The sequence below is a fragment of the Artemia sp. Qi Xiang Cuo genome, chromosome 3 (genome assembly GCF_049724085.1).
Source record: "Artemia sp. Qi Xiang Cuo chromosome 3, ASM4972408v1, whole genome shotgun sequence".
Classification (NCBI taxonomy): domain Eukaryota; kingdom Metazoa; phylum Arthropoda; class Branchiopoda; order Anostraca; family Artemiidae; genus Artemia; species Artemia sp. Qi Xiang Cuo.
The window spans coordinates 93375243-93400016 of record NC_142796.1 but is presented as its reverse complement, the minus strand read 5'-3'; the positions used below and the strand labels follow the sequence as shown (position 1 = coordinate 93400016).

General features: G+C 36.8%; 1 long non-coding RNA gene across 2 annotated transcripts in view; it reads left to right on the top strand.

Annotated features, from left to right (window-relative positions):
- LOC148954761 (uncharacterized) overlaps positions 1-24774 on the top strand; it is a 91153-nt gene that overhangs the window by 13451 nt on the left and 52928 nt on the right. For both annotated transcript variants that reach the window (XR_016141541.1, XR_016141540.1), the window contains exon 2: positions 23766-23854. This is a non-coding gene — a long non-coding RNA (uncharacterized LOC148954761). The remainder of the gene's footprint in view (positions 1-23765; positions 23855-24774) is intronic.

Here is a 24774-nt window from a genome sequence, read left to right as displayed (position 1 = left end):
TTGCCCTGAGGGTTGTGGGGGGAGTGTCCTTCTCAGAAACATATTTTCTATCTGGAAATCAACTACGCTGAACAAAATGGCTATCTCAAAATTTTGATTGGATGTGTTTGGGGGAATGATGGGCGTGGGGGGACTAGTTGCCCTCCAATCACTTTCTACTATTAAAAAGGACACTAGAACTCTCAATTTCCAATCGAATGAGCCCCTTTTGAAGTAACTATGACAACACCTTCTATAAAAACCTTATATGCCCCCAGGGCATAACTTAAAACCCTTGCCCTTAGGGTTGTGGGGGAGTGTCCTCCTCAAAAATATATTTTCTATTTGGAAATCCACTACGCTGAACAAAATGGCTATCTCAAAATTTTTATTGGATGTGTTTGGGGGAATGAACGGTGTGGGGGGGGGCTAGTTGTCCTCCAATCACTTTCGACTATTGAAAAGGGAACTAGCCCTTTGAATTTCCAATCGAATGAACCTGTTTTGAAGTTTCTACGACAATGCCTTCAATAAAAACAATATATACCCCCCAGGGCATAACTTAAAACACTTGCCCTGAGGGTTGTGGGGGAGTGTCCTCCTCAAAAACATACTTTCCATCTGGAAATCAAATATACTGAACAAAATGCCTATCTCAAACCTTTGATGGATTGTGTGGTGGGGTATGAAGGGCGTGGGGGGGCTGGTTGACCTCCAATCAGTTTCGAATGTTAAAAAGCGTTAAAGCCCCTTGAATTTCAACTCGAATAAGCCTTTTTTAAATTTTCTACTCCAACGCCTTCTATATAAACCTTGTATGTCCCCAGGGCTTAACTTAAAACCCTTGCCCTAAGGGTTGTGGGGGAGTATCCTCCTCAAAAACATATTTTCTATCTGGAAATCAACTACGCTGAACAAAATGGCTATCTCAAAATTTTGATTGGATGTGTTTGGGTGAATGATGGTCGTGGGGGGGGGGCTAGTTGCCCTCCAATCACTTTTGACTATTTAAAAGGGCACTAGCCACTCCCATTTCAAATCGAATGAGCCCTTTTCGAAGTTTCTACGACAACTCCTTCGATACGAAGTGCCCGGGTATGGAGAAAAAAACAAAAAACAACACATTGTGCCCACATCGTTCTGTACTTAGACAGCAGGCAAGACTGAGATAACAGTACGCTTGAAAGCATCGAGGAATAAACAGTTGAAAGAATGGATCATCTTGATGTTATTGCAACGCAAATTTATAACGTAAGTTCTGTTTATAAATAATTAATTCAGATATTTACATGGTAAATTTTTACCAAATCATATTATTGACTTAAGTGGATATAGCACTCGATGCTTTTTTTATGCTCTTTCCGAATACAATAATCGTTTTTTTTTGTCGGAAATAAATTTTAGCCCCACCCTATATATTCCAATTCAGGGTATATATTTGCACATTAGGGGGATGGGACTGCATGAAGCAAATATTAATTGTAACTCAGCTAGCATTTTTTCTCTGAAGACATTAATTTATTTCTGCTAGGCTAGCTGTGCCAGGCTAGTTGTGTCTGTGTGTGTGTTTAACGAGCTTTCTCTATCTAATTTCAAGCCTATATGCTGGAAGTGTGTTATCAAACCCTTGTTTCTAGAGCTTATAACATTCTGAAAGTTATACATAATTTCTATAATATCTTCCGAATATAATAATATTTTTTGTCGGAAATGAATTTTAGCCCCCATCCCTATATATTTTAATTCAGGGTATATATTTGCACATTAGAGGGATGGGATTGCATGAAGTCTATGTTAAATGTAAGCCAGCTAGGATTTTTTCTCTGATCGCATTAATTTTCTACTATTCTAGCTTTTGAAAATGTCGGTATATAAACTAAGTGTTAACGAGCTTTTTTCTGTCTAATTATATTGGGAATGTGCTTTCATGTCTATATTTTTTAACATTTCGAGGGTTTTATAATGGGGGGGGGGTATAAGAATTAGCAACTTTTAGCTAGTTTCAATGATAAAACTCCCCCAAAAGTTGTAAAAATGGTTTTTTAAAGGAAACTATAATTTAATTTCTATTTAAGGATAATTTTGATGCCCATCCAGCCATCAAAAAGGCTCGAATCGACAACCAATTACGTCCCTCAGTAATTAACTACATCGGCTCTTAGACGTCCTACACACAAGGAGAGAACGTGAGGGCCAATATGCAAGAAGACGAATTGACTAAGGACATGATGATCTCGCAAAAAGCAAATATAAGTTTTAAATTTAACGATATTTTCGCTAATGATGCTTCTCCCAATAGGAATAGTCAATTTGAAGGACAAGGATTGTACCTTTTTTGATTTCTACTTTCACATGTGGATGTCAACTTGCGTTATAAAGGCTTCGAAATAATTCCAGAATAAAACATGTTTTAATTTACGTAATATTTTTTGTCAACTTGCAATTAAAGCTCGCCTGGATTTGGGACACTCGATAAGGAATGCGTCACTTAATGGCTCCCTTTATCGTATATTCCAGGAGCCAGAAAATCTTGGAAATAACAGACTAGCATTAACGAATGTGATTCTTGGGTCAAAAATAGAGTGGTTTATACATATTGAAAATAAGCTATTTTCAGGAGATTGCCTGAAGGGGTTAGCTATCTCTTTGCAAACAAGTAAGACCCCGGATTTTGTACCGTGAGTAATATGTGATATATTTAAAATACAAAAAAATAAAATTGTTTCCTTCGGAGGATATTTCCGATATAAATGCCTCGCAGCATTCCAGACGTTCTGTTTTACAGAGCGACTATTAAATCAAGGAAGACGGTTTTGAGTTTCGCGAAAATACTTGGCAATAAAAAATCACGAGATACAAAGTTCACTGGAAGTTTTAAGTTATCTTAGGAATATGAATGTCTAATCATCAGAATATTGAAAATAAATTATTAGGCATTCAGATAGCATAATGAGTTTACTTTTCAAACATAATGACAAATTAGCGGACCCTGCACAGGAGTTGGGCCAATCGTGAAATAGCTCTTAGCGCGCAGAGTCAAGACTTGTGCTATATAATGTTATAAAAGTGTTTTTCGCGGCAATATGATGACAGAAATTATGTTTCTACAATTCTGCGTAAACCCATAAACGAGTTAATCCGACTGAAGTGAATCCATGCTCATATACGTACATTATTTTACATCTTAAATACAATTCTCAATAAATCCATTACTTTTCTACTTATGTTGTTTTATTTACATTCCGGTATCTGACCGCATACTAGATAGCTAGTTCATCTTTACTCCATAGGTAGCACTCCTTTTAAGTCTGATAATCCTACAAAGAATGATTACGCTCCTAGATTAACGGCTCCCCAGCCTAATTAATCACCTCACAAGGAAATTCAAATTTATTATTTAATCAATTGTATTTTCTCCCATAGGGAGTGGCGCGGTCATTTTCCTACCTCTTCATTATACTCATTCCTTTCCCCCTATTACGAGTTGCGCAATCTTTAGCGGCACAAGTTTATATCAACTCAGCGGCTCCAGGTAAAACCTAAGCGGCACAAGTGGAGCAATTCCATAACGGCGCAATTGGCGCGATCCTTAATAATACAGCTTATGAAATAGCTTGTTGTATCACCGGTTTTATGGGGGAGGTCCCTCAGAAAGATCATACAATACCTTTTCTTCTTCTCCACTCAAAGGAAATGCGCCCCAAACACTATCATCGTCATCGTCATCAATAAAATCTTATAATGAAAAGAACATAATCAGAAGAAACAATGGTTTTGCTTGGAACAAAAACAGTGGTGTATAAAAAACATTTAAAAAGAAAAGGCAAAATAGGGATCTAATTCGTTGCACTGTGCTTGGTGATCACAGTTCTTCACTAAACTGTCCCATTTTTCAGCACTAATGGTACATTCGATGAGTTGTGCTTCTTCCTCTTCGGTTAATGGAAAAGCACTCCATACATTGTGTACTGGTTGGGGTATTTTTATTTCCACTATTCGGATTTTCTTTGGTTGCTTGAATGGTGTGGGAGACTTTTCCTTAAATATGAATGAAATTTAAGTAAAATGATGTTGAAACATTGAATGTAAAATGAATAGAACATAATCGGAATGAATATTTATTTGGCTCTAATTCTATTCATGTTTGATTCAAAGTTCCAGCTCTTTAATTGAAAACTACGTGGGAAAAATCAAAAAGTTTAGTCAAGAAAAAAAAAGGGGTCTAGGTCATAGCACTGTGCTTTGTGATCATAGTTCTTCACGAAACTGTCCCATTTTCAACACTAATGGTACATTATATGAGTTGTGCTTCTTCCTCTTCGGTTAATGGAAAAGCAGTCCATACAGTGTGTACTGGTTGGGGTATTTTTATTTCCACTATTTGGATTTTCTTTGGTTGCTTGAATGATGTGGGAAACGTTTCCTTAAATATGAATGAAATTTACATAAAATGATGTTGAAACGTTGAATGTAAAATGAAAAGAACAGAATCGGAATGAATATTTATTTGGTTTTAATTCTATTCATGTTTGATTTAAAGTTCCAGCTCTTTAATTTTATTTGAAAACTACGTGAGAAAAATCAATAAGTTTAGTCAAGAAAAAAAAGGGGTCTAGGTCATAGCACTGTGCTTTGTGATCATAGTTCTTCACGAAACTGTCCCATTTTCAACACTAATGGTACATTATATGAGTTGTGCTTCTTCCTCTTCGGTTAATGGAAAAGCACTCCATACATTGTGTACTGGTTGGGGTATTTTTATTTCCATTATTCGAATTATCTTGGGTTGCTTGAATGGTATGGGAGACTTTTCCTTAAATATGAATGGAATTTAAGTAAAATGATGTTGAAACGTTGAATTTAAAATGAATAGAACATAATTGGAATAAACATTTATTCGGCTCTAATTATATTCATGTTTGATTTAAAGTTCCTGCTCTTTACTTGAAAAATATGTGAGAAAAATCAATAAATTTAGTCAAGGAAAAAAACTTGGACCACTGAAAAAGAAGAAGAAGCAAAGTAAAATGATGTTGAAAAGTTGAATGTAAAATGAATAGAACAGAATCGGAATGAATATTTATTTGGCTCTAATTCTATTCATGTTTGATTTAAAGTTCCAGCTCTTTAATTGAAAACTACGTGAAAAAAATCAAAAATTTTAGTCAAAGAAAAAAAAACTGGACCGCTGAAAAAGAAGAAGCATACTAAATTTAGAATTAAGAGAGTTCTAATTACACATTAAATGTAACAATGAAACATATTGAGGATAATTGTATGCATCATGAGGATTTGTTTCCTTTGGATGAATGCATGTTAGCGCGTGATAGTCTATTTACAAGAAATACAGTTAAATTTAAGCTCACTTTGTGTTTTCCTTGCAATGCCAACATTTCCTTTGCTGGTTCGCCTTCTTGCATATTGGTTCTTGTATTCATGTCCTGCATCGAGGACGTGGATGGCATACTACATTTAATAGCTGTAAGATGCGTGCGATTCTTATATCTTGGCTTTTTGAGGGGGGGGGTGACGCTTTCTTCAAAATTATCCTTAAAAAGAAATTAAATTATAGTTTTTTTAAAGTCGAAAATTGGATTAATAGCAACCTATATTTTCTAATCATTTAAAACATAAACATTAAAATAAAAAATAAAAAAACACACTTATTCTAGCAATACCACTATCTGTGTGCCTATAGTGACATTTGGTTAAATCACTGTCCCCGCCTAACCGCTATATGTATACTGAAAGTTTCAATTTAATAGCCACCCCATATGCATTAGTGATATATCATATATACAATCTAAACGGGGCATAGTAGGTTCTGATTTTGATCAACATTCCCTGAAAATTTCATCTTAATACTCTTTACCTGTTTTGGTAAAATCCGGGATCTTACTTGATTTGAAAGGGTTAGTCTAACCCCTTCAGGCCATCTCCTGAAATTAGCTTATTTTCAATATGTATAAACCACCCTATTTTTGACCCAAGAATCACATTCGTTAATGCGAGTCTGTTATTTCCAAGATTTTCTGGCTCCTAGAATACACGATAAAGGGAACCATTAAATGTTGCATTTCTTATCGAGTGTCCCAAATCCAGGCGAGCTGTAATTGAAAGTTGACAACAAATATTACGTAAATTAGAATATGTAATATTCTGGAATTTTTTCGAAGCCTTTATAACGTAACTTGACATCCACATGTGAAATTAGAAATGAAAAGAGATACAATCCTTGTCCTTCAAATTGACTATTCCCATTGGGAGAAAAATCATTAGCGCAAATATCGTTAAATATAAAACTTACATTTGCTTTTTTGCGAGATCATCATGTCCTTAGTCAATTTGTCTTCTTGCATATTGGCCCTCGCGTTCTCTCCCTGTGTATAGGACTTCGAAGAGCCGATGTAGTTAAATACTGAGGGACGTAATTGGTTGGCGATTCGAGCCTTTTTGATGGCTGGATGGGCATCAAAATTATCCTTAAAAAGAAATTAAATTATAGCTTCCTTTAAAAAATCATTTTTACAACTTTTGGGGGAGTTTTATAATTGAAACTAGCTAAAATTTGCTAATTCTTATACACCCCCCCCCTATTATAAAACCCTCGAAATGTTAATAAATATAGACATGAAAGCACATTCCCACTATAATTAGACAGAAAAAAGCTCATTAACACTTAGTTTATATAGCGACATTTTCAAAAACTAGAATAGTAGAAAATTAATGCGATCAGAGAAAAAATGGTAGCTGGCTTACATTTAAAAGACTAAATGCAATCCCATCCCTCTAATGTGCAAATATATACCCTGAATTAGAATCTATAGGGGTGGGGGCTAAAAATCATTTCAGACAAAAAATGATTATTATATTCAGACGCTATTTCCGCAAGCTAGTCTAGTAGAAAATTAATGGGATCGGAGAGAAATGCTACCTCGTTTACACTTAACATAGACTTCATGCAATCCCATCCCTTTAATGTGCAAATATATACCGTGAATTGGAATATATTGGGGTGGGGGAGCTAAAATTCATTTCCGACAAAAAATTATTATTATATTCGGAAGATATTATAGAAATAATATATAACTTTCAGAATGTTATAAGCTATAGGAACAAGGCTTTGATAACACAGTTCCAGCATATAGGCTTAAAATTAGATAGAGAAAGCTCGTTAACACATACACACAGCTTATAGGCCTAAAATTTATATCAAATGACAGTTTCAAAACTTAGCCTAGTAGAAATAAATTCATGTCTTCAGAGAAAAAATGGTAGCTGAGTTACAATTAATATTTTCTTCATGCAATCCCATCCCCCTAATGTGCAAATATATACCCTGAATTGGAATATATAGGGTTGAGGGACTAAAATTCATTCCCGACAAAAAAATGATTATTGTATTCGGAAAAAAGGCATCGAGCCTAAAAAAGGCATCGAGTGCTATATCCTACTAAGTCAATAATATGATTTGGTAAAATATTACCATGTAAATATCTCAATTAATTATTTATAAATAGAACTTATGTTATAAATTTGCGTTGCAATAACATCAAGATGATCCATTCATTCAACTGTTTATTCCTCGACGCTTTCAAGCGTACTGTTATCTCAGTCTCCAAGCATGATCAATATATACAACGCCCCACATGCCATAGCAAATAAAACTGTATTTTGATTTTGACATAGAAATTACGTAAATTCAAACAAACACCTCCAGAAAGTCTGACCTGATGATGTCACATCGTCCTGGTCGTAATCTAACCCTGTCATTGACCAAGAAAGAGGTGTGTAATCTTGTATAGTTCGTATTGTAGCCCTCTGATTGGCTGTAATCTTGTACTGATAGTAGAAATAGGCTTGTGGCTGTGATGTCACTCCCCCCAGTGCTATTAGGGCTTCCCCTACTAACCACCCTAACAGATCTTAGAGTAAGGGTTATAATTTATGCCCTGGGGGCATATAAGCTGTTTATAGAAAGCGTTTTCGTTTCCAAAAGGGCTCATTCGATGGGAAATTGAAAGGCATAGTGCCCTTTTTAATAGTCGAAAGTGATTGGAAGGCTTGACATTTTATAGTTAAGATCGAAGTGGGTATAATATATTTTTTGTTGTTGTAGTTGTTGTTTAGACCAGGGCACTTCGTATCGAAGGAGTTGTCGTGGGAACTTCGAAAAGGGCTCATTCGATTGAAAATAGATTTTAATAGTCGAAAGTGATTTGATGGCAACTAATCCCCCTTCCACTCCCACCCTCCAACGCTCACCCTCCCACGTCAACCCTCCCATTTCTGCTCTTAAAATTTAACCAAATAAAAAAAAACGTACGTGTATCCAAGCCTTAAAAGAAAGTAAACAGATTTTTTTGCGAATTGTATCAAGTTTTCCATTTCAGGTCAACTAGGGGAGGTATGAAACAATTAAACACTACTATTTGTGTCCAGATTTTTAAAAGGGTGTATGTTGTTAAAAATTGCTGAAAATTTTTCTCCAGCATACAAATAGCAGGCCAAACTGTAAAGTCTTAAAAAACGAAAAGATTTAAAGTATTATTTTCTTTTTCCCTGAAAAGACTATGTCAATATAAAACGAACAGAAATTAATTTAAAAAACTTTTTCCACAAAATTAGTTTTTCAAAGAAAAGTAAAGAACTCCATTAAACAAAAAATGAGAAACACTAAAATCGAATAATCTTCCAAGCGTGAAACTACCAAAAATGAGCATCGATAAATAAAGGAAACCCAAAACGAACAGAAATTACAATAATTAACCGAGTCAAACTCAAAACGAGCAGAAATTAACATAAATTGGGCGCAAAACCCCTATGCCTCCCCAAGGCCAGAACAAAATTTGTAATTTACGGAAAAAATACAGATGAATGTGCATTGTCAGTTTAATATACATATACTGATATTTAGTACTCAAAATGTTAATATTATTTGATTTATTAAAGTTATAAAAGTAAAAACATTTACATTTTTTCAGTAAAATTTTGTTTTAAAACATTGGAAATTTTGTTCTGGCCTTGGGAAGGCATAGGGGTTTTGCGCCACAATGTGCATGCTAGTTGTCAAAAGGGAGTGTTAGCGATATCTATCAAACAGTTCGTGGTAACGAACTGTAAGTAAGAAGCGACCCGGCTCAATAGTAACCAAAACTCTTAAAACCGGTATTTTGATATCAATAGATACATCAATAGAATCAGATTTTTATGCTGATTTCAAATGTATAAGTTTTAAGATTTATTTATTCATTTACATTAATATATATTGTATGTTTGTTCGCATTGATTGTTTATTTAATTTCTGTTCGTTTTAAGTTTCATTTGTACTTTACTAGCAAACTATTCTTTTTCGTTTTAAGCATGACTTTCATATTCAATCTAAGCATTACTCGCTTTAAGATATATTTATTCATTTATATTATTACTTTTTGTATGTTTTTGCTATGATTGTTTATTTAATTTCTGTTCGTTTTGGGTTTCATTTATTCTCTAATAGTTATTTCTGGTCGTTTTGAGTTTGAATTTTAAAAGGTATTTATATCTCCTGAGTTTAAGTTTAAAATGGCCTTTACTTTTCTTTGAAAAACTTATTTTTCAGAGAGTATTTTTTAATTAATTTTTGTTCGTTTTTGATTGTAACAAGTTTCAATACTTTATATTCCGCGTTATGTGCATATACTACTCCATATATATTATTTTGAGTTGTACTTTTATCGCATTGCGTTCATTTTTAAGGCTTAAGACAAAAACTGAAACCTTAGCGGAGACAGTGGTGGGGGGAAGTCTCCCCCCTCTTGTGAATAATTGAGCAGCCACAGAGAAAGTAATACAAATTAAATTAATCTGTCTTTCGAAAATATTTTTTTTCAAAAGACACGAACAAAATCGTCTAAAGAAACCCGAAGTGCTATCTCTGACATTTCTATTGATTCATTATTTCCGTTACTTTCAGATGTAAAATTTAGAATATTATCGAATGGGTTTAGTTGTCCCCTCCCTGAATAATTCACATTTGGAAATCCCACCCCTGGGAAATTCCTCCCCCCTCAAAGAGCATTTTCTTTTCCTGCTGATAAATCCCCCGCGTTAATTTCCACCCAGCAAAAATTTCCCAGCCGTGGAATATGCTCCCCCAAACATATTCCCCTCAGATAATTTCGGATATTCATAAAAATGAAAGCTGAAATTTCTACTCAACTTTTTAGGTCAGAAGCAATGCTATAGCGTTACCTAAGTAAAGAGCCATAAGGGTTCAATGAATTAATACTTATTTATTTTTCCTGTGGCACTTCATGTGGAAGAGGTGGTCGCATAAACTTTGGAACGGGGTTCATTGAATTACAAATTAAAATTTATAGTGCCCTTACACCAGGGGTGGATCCAGGATTTTTTAGGGGGGAGGGGCAAAATAGGTTGATCCGATAAACATGCGTTAGGAGCAAGTTTAATTAACGCAATCTTGCGTTAATTAAGTAAATTACATTACTTTAGACTACGTTGGGGGGAGGTGCCCCCCTCGCCCCTCCCCTGGATTCTCCACTGCCTTGCACTCTCTGTTTCTTTCCTTGTTAGGGAGGAGAGCAGATGCCTAATAGGTGTGTGTTAATACCAAAACATTCTAACTGTCATTGGGCCTTCAGGTACAAACAGAATTAGTTCAAAGGGAGGGGTGGGGAAAAAGGGCATGGGGGGGGGTATTTGCCCTTCGATCGATTCTGACTCGTAAGAGCTGGACTAGAACTTCCGATTTCCAATCAAATGAGCCCTCTCTGAAGTTTATATGAGAATCCCTTCCTGCCCTCGGGCCCTGGGGGGTTGTGTTGACGCCAGAGTTTTGTTACTTAACCTTTCAACTTTTAACCTTTCAACTACTGGTAGCGATGGAGTCCCAACAAAGATCTTGAAACAATTCCAACTTTTATTTATGCCCATCTTCTTGGCTATCTTCAACTCAGTTCTGGATTCCGGAGAATGGCCATCGCCGTGGAAAACATCCTTGATTTTGCCGCTATTCAAAAAGGGAGACCCAGCGGATCACAGTAATTATCGACCGATACCTTTAGGACCTAGTCTTAGCAAAATATTAGAAAGAATACTAGATGCTAGATTAGCTCATTTTTTAGAAAAATATAGGATTTTGAAGGAGGAGCAGGCAGGATTTCGGGATGGATATAATGCTATTGATAGGGTCTTAGTCCTACAGGCGCTTGTAGAGAAATATGCAAAAGGGAAGAATAGATTGTACGTTGCATTTTTAGATCTAGAAATGGCCTTCGACAGTATTGATAGGATTTTTCTGTGCTTAGAACTGTTAAAGGTAGGCCTACCAAGACTTTTTGTTAGGATACTAGCTGATATGTATAGAAAGACATTTGGTATAGTTAAAGTTTTAGGGAAGGGATTATCGTCGCCGTTTGAAATTAGAAAAGGAGTAAAACAGGGTAGTAGTATTTCGCTTAGGTTGTTCACGTTGTATATAAATGATATTGTTGACCATTTTAAAAGGTATGGGCCCCTACAGTGTCACTAGGGAACCTGACGTTATCTCTGTTGTTTTTTGCTGATGATGCGGTGTTGATAGGCAAGTCACCAGAGGAGCTCCAAATCTTATTGAGTATATTAGAAGAATATTTAGATAGAAAGAAACTAGTGTTGAATATTAAAAAGACTGAGATTGTGGTTTTTAGAGGAATTCGTGTGAATAATGATGATCAAAAAGTAGAATTTTATTATAAAGGTGAAAAAGTAAAAGAGAGCGAAAATTTTAAATATTATGGAGTAACACTTTCAGCAAAAGGAGGATGGAAAGAGCATGTAAAACAGATGATTAAGAGAGGGAAAGCAGTTTCAGCTGCCATTTTATGTAATTCAAGGCTTTCAAGTATAAAAGATCTAAAAATGCATAAATATTTTTTTAATTCTAAGGTTTTGCCTACTATCCATTAAGGAGCGGAACTTTGGGGGCATGACCTGGCTCCACAATTGGAATCAATTCAGCTGCAACAACTTAAAAGATTGATTGGTTTTCACGTAACGACCCACACTCAGACAATAAATGGTGATCTAGGTATATTTTCGCTTAGAATGAGTAGATTTGCAGAGATGATCCGGTATTGTCTAAAAGTTTTAAGTCTGTCAGAAGATTGGTTAGCAAAAGCAGCTTATGTGGAGATGCTACGGTCGAAACGTAAAAGATCGTGGCCGTATCAAATAAAAATGATTTAGATGGATTAGGATTATCATATATTTGGAGTGAGGGGCTAGGTCCCTCAGATCAGGGTGAGTCGTGTTTTGGTATGATTTTAGAAAGAATAAAAAACCAGGAAGTCCAAATGTGGACACAGGCAGTTAAAACAAATGAAACAATGAAGTTTTATTCCCATGTAAAAGAGATATTTGGATTCGAATATTATTTTAAACTAGGATTACTGGGGGAGACATTGAGGACTTGGTTTCAGATCCGAGCGAATTGTCTGCCACTAAAAAATGGAAAAAGAGTATTTTAAAAAAATAGGGTGGCCCCAGATACAAATGTGGATTACTCTTGCCCCAGATGTAACCTAGGTATTGAGGATGTGGCCCATATTCTCACAGAATGCCAGCAACTTTCTCTATTATGGTAAATTTTTTTTGTGGGTGGTAGATTGGTGTTCCGGGGGATCCTTAACACGACTGTAAAAAGGTCAATCAGGCAGTTATGTAAATATGTAAATGAAGCGTTGACATCAATGAGTGAAACTTGATATTTATGTTATTTTTCTTGTGGAGTGTAATTAAGAATGCTGTTCTGTATGGCCTGTTTTTTGGCTTATAATAAAATTATTATTATTATTATTTTTAACAAAACTTTTATCTGATGCATTTAGGGCGTGGAGGGGGGGGGGCTAGTTGCCCTCCAATCTCTTTTGACTCTTCAAAAGTGAACAAGAACTTTCAATTTCCAATCAAATGAGCCCTCTCTAAAGTTTATACGAGTATCCCTTCCATAAGAAATAATATGAAGGATTCGGAGAATTCTTAAATTACAACCCTTGCCCTGAGGGCTGTGGGAGAGTTGTCATCCTCAAACACCTAATTTCCAGACCTTAAAACTACGTTTAATAAAATGGCTGTCTCAAAATTTTGATTGGATATGTTTCGGGAAAAGGTGGGCGTGAGAGGGGGGATAGTTGCCCTCAAATCACTTTCAACTATTAAAAAGGGCACTAGCCCTTTGAATTTCCAATCGAATGAGCCTTTTTTGAAGTTTCTACAACACCGCCTTCTATAAAAACCTTATATACCCCCAGGGTATAACTTAAAACCCTTGTCTTGAGGGTTGTGGGGGGGTTTCCTCTTCAAAAACGTATTTTCTATTTGAAAATCAACTACGCTGAACAAAATAGCTATCTCAAAATTTTGATTGGATGTGTTTGGGGGAATAATGGGCGTGGGGGGGGGACTAGTTGCCCTCCAATAACTTTCGACTATGAAAAAGTGCACTAGCCCTTTGAATTTCCAATGGAATCAGCCTGTTTTGAAGTTTCTACGACAACACCTTCTATAAAAACCATAGATGTCTCCAGTGCGGAACTTTACCCGCTTGTCCCGAGGGTTTTGGGGGATCCTATTACTCAGACAAATATTTTCTATTGTAAAATCAACTACGCTGAACAAAATGGTGACGTCAAAATTTTGGTGGATTGGGTTTGGGGGACTGATGGGCGTGGGGGGGGGGGGGCTAGCTGCCCTCCAATCACTTTCGACTAAAAAAAATGGCACTAGCCCTTTCATTTTACAATCCAATGAGTCTGTTTTGAAGTTTCTACGACAACATTTTCTTTAAAATCCTTATATGTCCCCGGGGCATAACTTTAAACCCTTGCCCTGAGGGTTGTGGGGGAGTGTCCTCCTCAAAAAAATATTTTCTATCAGGAAATCTACTATGTTGAACAAAATGGCTATCTCAAAATTTCGATTGGATGTTTTTGGGGGAATGATGGGCGCAGGGGCGGGCTAGTTGCCCTCCAATCACTTTCGAATATTAAAAAGGGCACTATCTTTTTGAATTTCCAATCGAATGAGCCTTTTTTGAAGTTTCTACGACAACGCCTTCTATAAAAACCTTATATGTCCCCAGGGCATAACTTAAAACCCTTGCCCTGAGGGTTATGGAGGAGTGTCCTCCTCAAAAATATGTTTTCTATCTGGGGATCAACTACGCTGAACAAGATGGCTATCCAAAAATTTTGATTGGATGTGTTTGGGGGAATGATGGGCGTGGGGCGGGGCTATTTGCCCTCCAATTATTTTTGACTAACAAACAGAAATGATTACGTATATGAGGGGTTCGCCCCCTAGTCAATACCTCGCCCTGTACGCTAAAGTTTTTTTAGTACTTTCAAAAGGCTATCTATTCTAATTAACAAGCCTTTGTGATTCAGGGGTTTATGATCCGAACAAAATTCGAGCTTTAGCGTAAAGCGCGAGGTATTACCTAGGGGTAAACTCCCTGATATACGTAATAAAAACATACAAATATAGAAGTTCGTTACGTAACTTAATTCTTAAGTTACGTCAGAACAAAATTTCGAGAAGGCCATTTAGCTAAAATAAGTAACATTAATATACAAATTTCATTCTAATTATTCATGTACGGTGAGCCAAAATCAAAGCTCCATTAATTCAAAAATGTTCAGAAATTAAATACAAAAAATAAGTTTTTTTTAACTGAAAATAAGGAGCAACATTAAAACTTAAGACGAACAGAAACTATTCTGTATATGAAAGGGGCTGTCCCCCCCTCGACGCCTCGCTCTTTACTCTAAAGTTTGACTCTGTCACACAACTTTATTTTTTAAAACAATGAAAAACTTTAGCGTAAAGAGCGAAGCGTTGAGAAAGGGACAGCCCCTTTCATTTACGGAATAATTTCCGTTCGTTTTAAGTTTTAATGTCGCTCCTTACTTTCAGTTAAAAAAAACTGTTTTTTGTTTATTTAATAATATTTAAGAAGCAGCTGATGTCGTTAACTTTTAAGGTATGCTGTGGGATGTTGAAGAAGGATTGGAGGGCAACAAACCCCCTCCCTTTCCTACTCCTTGTCCTTTTTAGGTGTCCCATCTGCTCATTACTGATCAAAATTCGGAGTTATCATTTTGTTTAATGATGCCACCAGGGATGAAATGCCCCTCAGAGCCATGGGGTAAGGATTGTTAATTATGCTATTTTTCCATTGTTTACACAAAGGATTTATCATGAGCAACGGGGGAAATGAATGAGTGAATGTGTTTTATTGCCCACTTTAAAGATAAAAAATTACAAGCGGAGTAATGAATAATAAAGAATTAAACTACTAAAGAAAAAACACTAATAAAAAAAACAAAAAAAAAACACTAATAATGAAAAATGTCAGAAGGCGTATCCCCTAACCAAACTATGCCGAAACTTCTGAATTGAAAGAAATGTTTGATTCTGAGTGCATCCAAAAAGGCTAAGAGTATTAAGGTGAAACTTTGGAGAATGTTCAGGGGTACGCTGAATTAAATCAAAAGGCCAATATATGATTCCAGTTCATCAAAAAGGAGGATCTGCAATATCTTAAGAATATCTGAGGGTGGCTATTAAGTTGGAACTTTCAGCACATATTGAGGGAATGTTGCAAAGTGGTGAAAGGCTGTTAGTCCGCCTTCCGTGTCCTTTTTAGCTGCCCTCCCTCTGGAAATATTCCATCAAAATTTTGAATGTAATCTTATTCAAAATAGTCTCAAGGTCAAATAACTATGCTTATGAGGATGACAGAACTCCCCACAGCTTTTGAGAGAGATGCTGAACACAATCAAAGCACTCCGTGTGCATGCTGGTTGTCAAAAGGGGCATATTAACAATATTTAAGGAACAGCTGAGGGTAGCTTTTGATTAGAAATTGGAGGTTCTCTTGCCCCTTTTAAGAGTCAAAAGTGGTCGCAAAACAACCAGATCCCCTCCCACAGCCTTCCTTTCCTAATTGCATCCAATCAAGACTTTTAAATAACTGTTTCTTTTCAAAATAGTCCAAAGGTCCAATAACTATCTCTGGGTTTGACACTCCATGGCCCTGGGTCAAGGCCTATAAGTTATACAAGTTGTCCATTGTTAACACTTAAGAATTCTTATTGGAAAAAAGGGGCCTTTTTGCTCCTTGGTCTACAGGATTCGAGTAATAAGGTGAAACTTTAAGGAAATGTTGAGAGGGATGCTGAATATTCTCAAAATACACTATGTGCTTGCTGGTTCTCGAAAGGGAATATGACTAATACTTAAGGAACGGCTGATAGTATTAAATACTGAGGAATATTGGACGGCAACCAGCCTCCATCTTTACCCTCTTAGGTGCCCCTATCCTCAGCACTGATCAAAATTTGAAATTTTCACTTTTCAATCCAGTCAATAGGCTGAATAGCTATGCCCCTAGGGATAACATGCCCCCTATAGCCCCAGGGCAAGGTTTGTAAACTCTTAAATTTGCCCATTGTTTACATACATCTTTTATCATTAGTATAAAGTGGATTGTTTGATGCTGGGTATATCCGAAAAAAGCTAAAGATATTAAGTTGAAACTTTGGCGAATGTTCAGGGATATCTTGAACCAAATTAAAAGGCTGTGTATGCACTACGTTGATCTAGGCCAGTAAAAGTACGATTTGACCGGGACAAAATTGCAACAAAAGTTTTTTTTTACACCAAAATGTTCAGAAAAAATCGCTGAACCACATATCCAAAATCCGCTAAAATCGCCCTCCAGAAAAATCTTCTGGGACTGCTTAAAGGGGGTGGAAGGGGGCGAAAAATTAGGTATTTACATTTTTGACATTTAGGAAGCTTTTTTTACACTAAAATGTTCAGAAAAAGTTGCTGAACAACATATCCAAAATCTGCTAAAAATCGCCCACCGGGAAAACTCTCTGGGGCTGCTTAAAGGAGGTGGAAGGGGGCGAAAAAATAGGTTTTTTAATTTTTGACTTTTGGGAAGCTTTGTTTACATTAAAATCTTCAGAAAAAATTGCAGAACAACATATCCAAAATCCGCTAAAATTACCCGCCGGGAAAACTTTCTGGGGCTGATTAAAGGGGGTGAAAAATCCTTTTTTCGATGTTGCTATTTTGGTACGTTCGGAGACTCGATTCTTGTATAAATCAACTCGCAGAAACCGAAAATGATATCACTTCTATTGTAACCGTTCTTTGATTTATATTAAACTACAAAAAATAAGATTTTAATGACTCCATTGCCAAAACAAAGGAAGTAGCATTTCTTCCAAAATTTTACAGAAAGATTAGATCAATGGACGCCTGAAATACTTCGAACAACCTGCGACAAGCAATAGAGGAAAATATAGAACTTAAAGGAGCAGAGAAGTACCTCACTCTTTTTTGCTTCTCTAGTCGTCGGGAACCTGGTTATCTGATGACAATCAAACTTGTGAAAACTAGACTTTAGAAAAAGAGAGACTAAGCATAGACTAAGCATAGAAACTTGAATATTCTAGTCTATACGGCTCGTTAAAGACTAGGTACAGTTAGGCTTCGAAAACACAAGCTGCACAGCGTACACAACAGGATCGCCATCTATCTTCAAAAGTACCTGACTGTTATATCAGCTAGTTTGGCAGACACATTATTCTGAGTAAGTAGACTTGATATGTTGGCTCATCCGTAGGAAGCTAAGCCATAGCTTAGGTCAATCAATATTGAAACAGAAGTTATTGTTCGAGGAAGGAGGGGATTGAACCTCCTTCTCAATATATTTTGAGATCTTCGAGACCTTAGAGACCTTCTCAATTATAATTCGATCTTCGAGACCTTTTATCGTATGACCTTTGTGCGTATCCCCCATCTCTTTTTGGATCCTATGAAGTTCTGCGTCCTGCCGACAAACCATCTCTGTCAAATACAATTCGAAAGGCGTCAGGGGACCATTCGGATGAGCGCTTAGACTCGTGCCATTATTTCGTTGACGGTGGCTGGCTGCTCCAGAGTTTGACTTGGCAGCCCAACTCTACATTTGACTTCATTTGCGACAGTTACGTCAGGTAATTCACAACTAGATTTGACGAAGCTTCGGTAGTTTTTGATGGATATGACAATGGTCCTTCGACGCTCCAGGGGTAAACAGTGCCCAGTGGTAGAATTCACTGGTACAACAAAATTAACAAGAAAGAGAGAAGAGTTCTTGCAAAACTGCACAAACAAGCAGCAGATAATTCTAGCGATAGGAGAAAAATTGTCCTCAGCAGGTTGTTCGGTACAACATGCCTCTGCTGACGCGGATGTCCTGATTGCAACCACAGCCATTCATAATGCAAGAACTCAGTTGACGTGCCTCATCGGCAACGACACTGACCTCCTTATTCTTCTCCTCTATCATGTCACTGCCACCCACAAAGGCCTGTATTTCAGATCCGAGGCGAAAGCTTCAAACGAATATAAGCTATGGAATGTTTGTTCCATCAAAGAAAAACTAAGGGACATGTGCGGTGCAATTCTATTTCTGCACGCGTTCCTAGGCTGCGACACCACTTTGAGATTACAAGGAATTGGTAAATCTGTCGGACTGTCATTGTACCGGTACGATCCGTCTTTCCGTGAGGCCGCTAAGGTTTTTATGGACTCGATGGCTACGAAAGACGAGCTCATTGTAGCTGGTGAACAAGCTCTTTTGAGAATTTATAAAGGAAAGCCTGGAGAAACTCTCGTGTCCTTGAGACATCGTCTGTTCTATGCCAATCTCGCTTCCTCTTCCGCATTTGTCTGCCCTGATCGGATGCCTCCCACACCCTCAGCTGCGAAGTTCCATTCTTTTCGCGTGTATCTGCAGGTAATGGACTGGAAAAGCGAGGCTGCTGCGATGAAACCGGAAAACTGGGGATGGCGACTCTGCTGATAATTACATCCCAGTAATGACGGAGAAGAAACCAGCTCCCCAAAGTCTTCTTCAAATGATCCACTGCAAATGCAAATCAGGTTGCGATACGGCCAGATGCACTTGCCGTAAGAATGGCATGCCCTGCACACTTGCTTGCGGAGAGTGCATGGGAACAAGCTGTAATAACTCTGAACCAACATCTGTAGAAGAAGAAGAATTTTAGTTTTTTGCAATAACGGTGGTTGGGCTCTTTTGTAGTGCTCATTAATGAAATGATCATTCTCAATATTATATGATCTAGAAATAATGATTATCAAAACTGTGATTTATATATGGACGTGTTAATGTTTTTGTTTTCCAACTGTGAAAGAAGCCGATAATAAGAATGATTTCTCAAGTTTATATGCGTCTATGCCTATAGTTTCGCTTTTTCTGCAGTCTGGTCTTCACACGGTTGATTCTCATCGGATAACCAGGTTTCCAACGATTAGCGAAGCAACAAAGAGTGGGGTACTTCTCTGCTTCTTTAAATTACCATTCGAGATTTTCCTGTGTTGCTGTTTGAAGTAGTTCAGGCTTCCATTGATCTGATCTTTCTAACACTTTGGAAGAAAAGCTATTTCCTTTATTTTTGCGATGGAGTTATTAAAATCTTATTTATAGTTTAATATAAGTTACAGACGTGTTACAATAAAAGTAACATCACTTTGGGTTTCAGCTAGTTGATTTATACCAGAATCGAGTCTCCGAACGTACCGAAATAACAAAAATCGAAAAAAGGATTTTTCACCCCCTTTAAGCAGCCCCAGAAGGTTTTCCTGGCGTGCAATTTTAGCGGATTTTGGATATGTCGTTCTGCGATTTTTTCTGAACATTTTAGTGTCAACAAAGCTTCCCAAATGTCAAGAATGAAAAAAACCTATTTTTTCACCCCCTTCCACCTCCTTTAAGCAGCCCCAGAGGGTTTTCCCGGCGGATGATTATAGCGGATTTTGGATATGTTGTTCAGCGATTTTTTTTGAACATTTTAGCGTAAAAAAAGCTTCCGAAATGTCAAAAATGTAAATACCTAATTTTTCGCCCCTTTAAGCAGCCCCAGATGGTTTTCCCGGCGGGCGATTTTAGCGGATTTTGTATATGTTGTTCAGCGATTTTTTCTGAACATTTTGGTGTAAAAAAACCTTTTGTTGCAATTTTGTCCGGGTCGACCCACTTTTCTCCGTACTTTTACTGGACTAATCTGCAACATAAAAGAACGGCTAAGGGCATTAGGTTGAAACTTTCAAGACATGCTGATGGGGATGTTGAAAAGTGGTCGAAGGGCGTTTAGCCCTCCTCCCATGCCATTTTTGCTGCCCTCCCTCTAACAGCATTTGATCAAAATTTTTAAATATCCATTTTGATCAAAATGAGCTAAAGGTCAAATAACTATGCCTCTGAGGATGAATCAATCCCGCACAATTTTGAGAGGGATGCTGAACTCAAAACAGACTATTTGCATGTGGGTTATCAAAAGGGCAGGTCAGCAATATCTAAGAAACGACTGAGGGTATTAATTTGAAACTTTCTGGGTATGTTGAAGAGTGCCAGGAGGGCTACGAACCCCCTTGCCTTTTTAGATGCGCCCCCCCCGAAGACTGATGAAAATTAAAAAGAAAAATTGTGTCCCAAATAGTCCAAAGATCTAGTTACTATGCTTCTTGGGATAATACAATGTCCCTCACAGCTCCCATGGCAAGGATTGTAAATTATACAATTTGCCTTTTTTAAAATATAGGATTTATCTCTTGCAAAAGAGGGAATGTTTGATACTGGGTGTGTTCGAAAAGGCTAAGGATATTTAGGTGGAACTTTTAGGATTATTCAGGGACATGTTTAAGTAAATCAAAAGACACTAAATGCATATTTGCAGTTTGTCGAGAATGGCTGAGGGTATTAAGTTAAGTTTTCAGGGCATGCTGAGGGGGATGTTGGAAAGTGGTCTGAGGGCAACCAGTCCCTTCTCCCATGTCTTAATTGGCTGCGATCCCCCCAAAGACACCTTATCAGAGTTTCTCCCACTTCCCTCCTCCTGAAAGCGTTTACCATCAATGGGGCCAAAAAATCACTTACGGGATTGAAGGTTGCGTTGAAGAAAACAACCAACAGGAAAAACCAGAAGGTGTGAAAACTACAGCCAATGCCAAAAGTAATTAGTCCTGCAGCAGTAGGTTTAAAAAAAATACGAGAAAGTCTACTTTTCGTGGCAAAGATAATGTCACCTCCTCTTATTCTGAATTATTGTTTAATGAATTTGGACCATTTTTTCTAAAACAAAGTTAAGTTGGATCATAAACAAAGAAAATTAATTAATAGAGGAACAATTATAGGAACAAAATTAGTACCGATCTGGCCAATAATTCGGGAAAGTTTTCTGATGTGGCGAAAAAGCTTTCTGATGTGGCGAAGATGGACGTCTCCAAGAGTTAAAATTTGCAGCTTGTTCAGTATCTTCTTAAAACTTCATGGGTCTTCTTAAAATATCATTGAAACTAACGACAATATTTAGTAAAAGTGGAATATTCACCAAAAAATGTATATCGCCGTCTCTCACGCAATACCGTGGCTGTATGAACCCTAGCAGAGCTGGGGCTGTGTACACTTAATGATACTTAAGTCAAAGAGCTAAGCTGTGGTCTATTCAAGTGATTGAATATGCTTATTTGAATTTTTTTGCAATGCAGATATTGCTGTTAAAGAACAACATCTATTTTAACCTTTTTGCGATAATTTTTTTCGCCCTAGATTTAGTTACTAACTGTTCAAGTAGAATATGTAGAATATCCAACTTTGCTGTAACTGAGAGTAAAGAACATTTTTTCATGGCCTCGGTCATTTGCCCATTCAGTTACAGACGTTAGGTCTTAGGGTTGTACTATTACAACAAAATAAGTTGCTAATAACTTTCGAACAACTGTTGAAATCTGTTACTCTGCACAGGTTTCCTGCTTAGTAGAATATGAGAACGAGCTTGTCACTATTTTCGTACTCCTAATTTGTTTGCATCGCCCTGTTTTGCTAGGTTTAGCTGCTGATTAGTTTACATTGTAGTTTGTTATTTTTTTTTTGTGGGCATATCTATTTAATTGTTCTTGAGCATTCATATGCTTGTTTATACTTCTTTAACATCTAAAAAGACTGATTTTTTTTTTTTTTTTTTTTTTTTTTTTTTAGTGGGTGACTCACTCAAGGCATCAAGGATAGCAAAAACAAAATTGGAGGACGGAGGCAAAGAACTATATGTGCAAAACGCATTACGTTAAACAAGATACACTTCAAATGAACTTGAATTTTGAAAAGGTGCTGAAAAATAGACTTACAAATAGGAAGTTGTATTTTTAATATGAAGCACGAGAAAAGGGGCATCGCTGTAATTGTTCAAAATGATAGATTTACGGGTTCACTTTAAGAATTTGGATGATATGTTTCCATTGAGTCACATGGACTCCACCTGTTCCGAGCTAGAGAATACCCTGAATGCTATAGAGTTTACAGTGAAGAGTTGCAAAATTTTTTCTAAAAGGAAATTCAACACTGAATTGGAGAGACTGTCCAAAAATACAGATATGCTGAAAATTGACACATTAATTATTGCTGTCATAACGAGAAAAATAAATAAGCAATTGTATGTCTATGATGACACAAAAAAGGCCAGAATTTTTAACAAACCATTTTATGGCCCATAACTGCCCCGGAATGGTCGGCAAGCCCAAAATCTTTTTCATTGACGGTATGGGAGATGGTCCATTTCAACTGTCAATCCTACTTCCTTCCAGCTCTAGTTCTTCCAGTACTAAGTCGAAAGTCTGTTCTCCTGATCGCTCAGAAACTGGTCACATGATGTCCCAACCTCTCTGTCATGGATGGAGCCCAGAAGAAAGTAGGGAGCAATTCAAAAAAGCACAGCCAACCTCATACACAGACAAATTCCAGAGAGTGAGGATTTTCTTTTGTTAATGTCATCCGACACAGGGTTCAGATCCTATGATGCAAAAACTGGATCAAGTTTCATCAAAAATCTCTGTACAGTCTTGAAAAAGCATTACGAAACATCCAGCATTATCGATATTATGACGATAATGACATGTTATGAATATAAATTCATCTGTTGTACAAACGCCTGTCTTTTTCTCTTCTCTTACTAGACAGGTTTTTTTGCCAAAAAGAAGTGAAAGTGAGAAGCCAAAAGGCCAAAAAGGAAAATCAAGTGACAAAGCTTAAGTGCGAAGACTCTCCACAACCTCTGAAATCATTCTTTCTAAGAAAGGGCAGAACCCTGTTTCTTATTCATGATGTGTTCGATCCCAGTACGCAGCTAAAAAATTAAATTATGCAGATAGAGAAGCCAAAAAAATGGCAAAAACCCTCCAAAGTTTGGGTTTCTCTATTTTTCATCCACGGAACTGTCTATTTGTTAAAATCCAGCCCTAGATCAAATTAAAAAAAAATAAGGAGTCACTTCTTAAGCCAAAACTTTGATGATCATGACTGTTCACTAGTCTACGTGAGCAGTCACGGAGACAATTGCAACTTTAGTTGCAGCCTACGACAAGATGTATGTCGCTGAAATCTAAAAAATGGCAATCTACATTTCCAGGTTATGTCGCAAGAGAAGTTAGGTTAATCCCAGCACTGCGCAGTACTGAAACAACCGGATAGGGATGTGTTGCATAGTATGACTGAAGTAGGCAGAGAAATGTTTGAAGGAAGGACGAAGAGAAAAGGAGTTCAAATGTCTGAAATAAAATCAACCTTAACGAAGAAATTTTTTTGTTTTTTGAAAATTGTTTTTGAGCATTCATATGTTTGTTTATACTTCTTTGACTTGTATAAAAGACTGATTTATTTTGTTTTCTTTTAGTGGGTTACTCATTCAAGGTACACATGATAGCAAAAACAAAATTGGAGGACGGAGGCAAATAACTAATGGCTGCAACTAACATTATTTAGGTATGAGAATCTCATCCAATTAAAATCAAACGAATCTCCTCCTTTCAAACAAGTATTTCAAGTGAAGGAAGATCAAAACTTTAAGAGTTTGGCCTCAGATTTCCTGACTTCAAAATATGGAATTTCCATATCAGAAGTTGGAACCATCTTGATCAAAATATAAAAAATATAGGTGATATTTCTTCGTTTAAGATAGTAATTAAAGGGATGCTTTTTAGTAAGTATGAATTTTAGTGTTTCTGTGATATAGGTAGGCTATTTTTTTTTTCGTTTTTTTATTGTTTTGTTATGTTAGTGTCTTTTTGCCACCCCCTTGGACAAGTTTTTACTTCTTTGGGTGGCCGCTAAACTTGTGTTAAATTGTTTGTTTGTTTAGAATAAATCTCTCTCCCTCATAGAGATGGACATCCAAGGCCTTGGAATCGACACCACAGTTTCTAAGAAAGGTTACTACAAGCAATCTTCTTCCACCGAAACAAAATGTAAGAAATTGCACTTTATACAGGTACAATGAGAAACGCAGGAAGATGCTATGAATTTTATAAAGCGTAATGGCTCCCACTTTCCTGCATTAAGTAGCACTTACACTTATCGGTGCCTAAAAATGTTCTAAGGGAACGAAATTTCCATTGAAGAAAAGAAGGAAGAGGAGGAATCAGGCGATTCAAAAACTGCCAAATCTGCCAAAAGTGAAATAAATGGTATAACTTTAGCAAAAGTAAATTTTGAAGAAAATACCAGTAAATATACTCGTCATGATAAAGATAATAAGTCCTCCGTCCTTTCCAAGACTTTATTCAATGATTGAGAGTATTGTGCGCAAAACCAATACAGAAAAGAAGTAAAAACAAATCCCCAATAAGGATAAATAATCAGCACAGGAATACAGGAATTGGTTCCTATCTGGGTAATAACTTGGG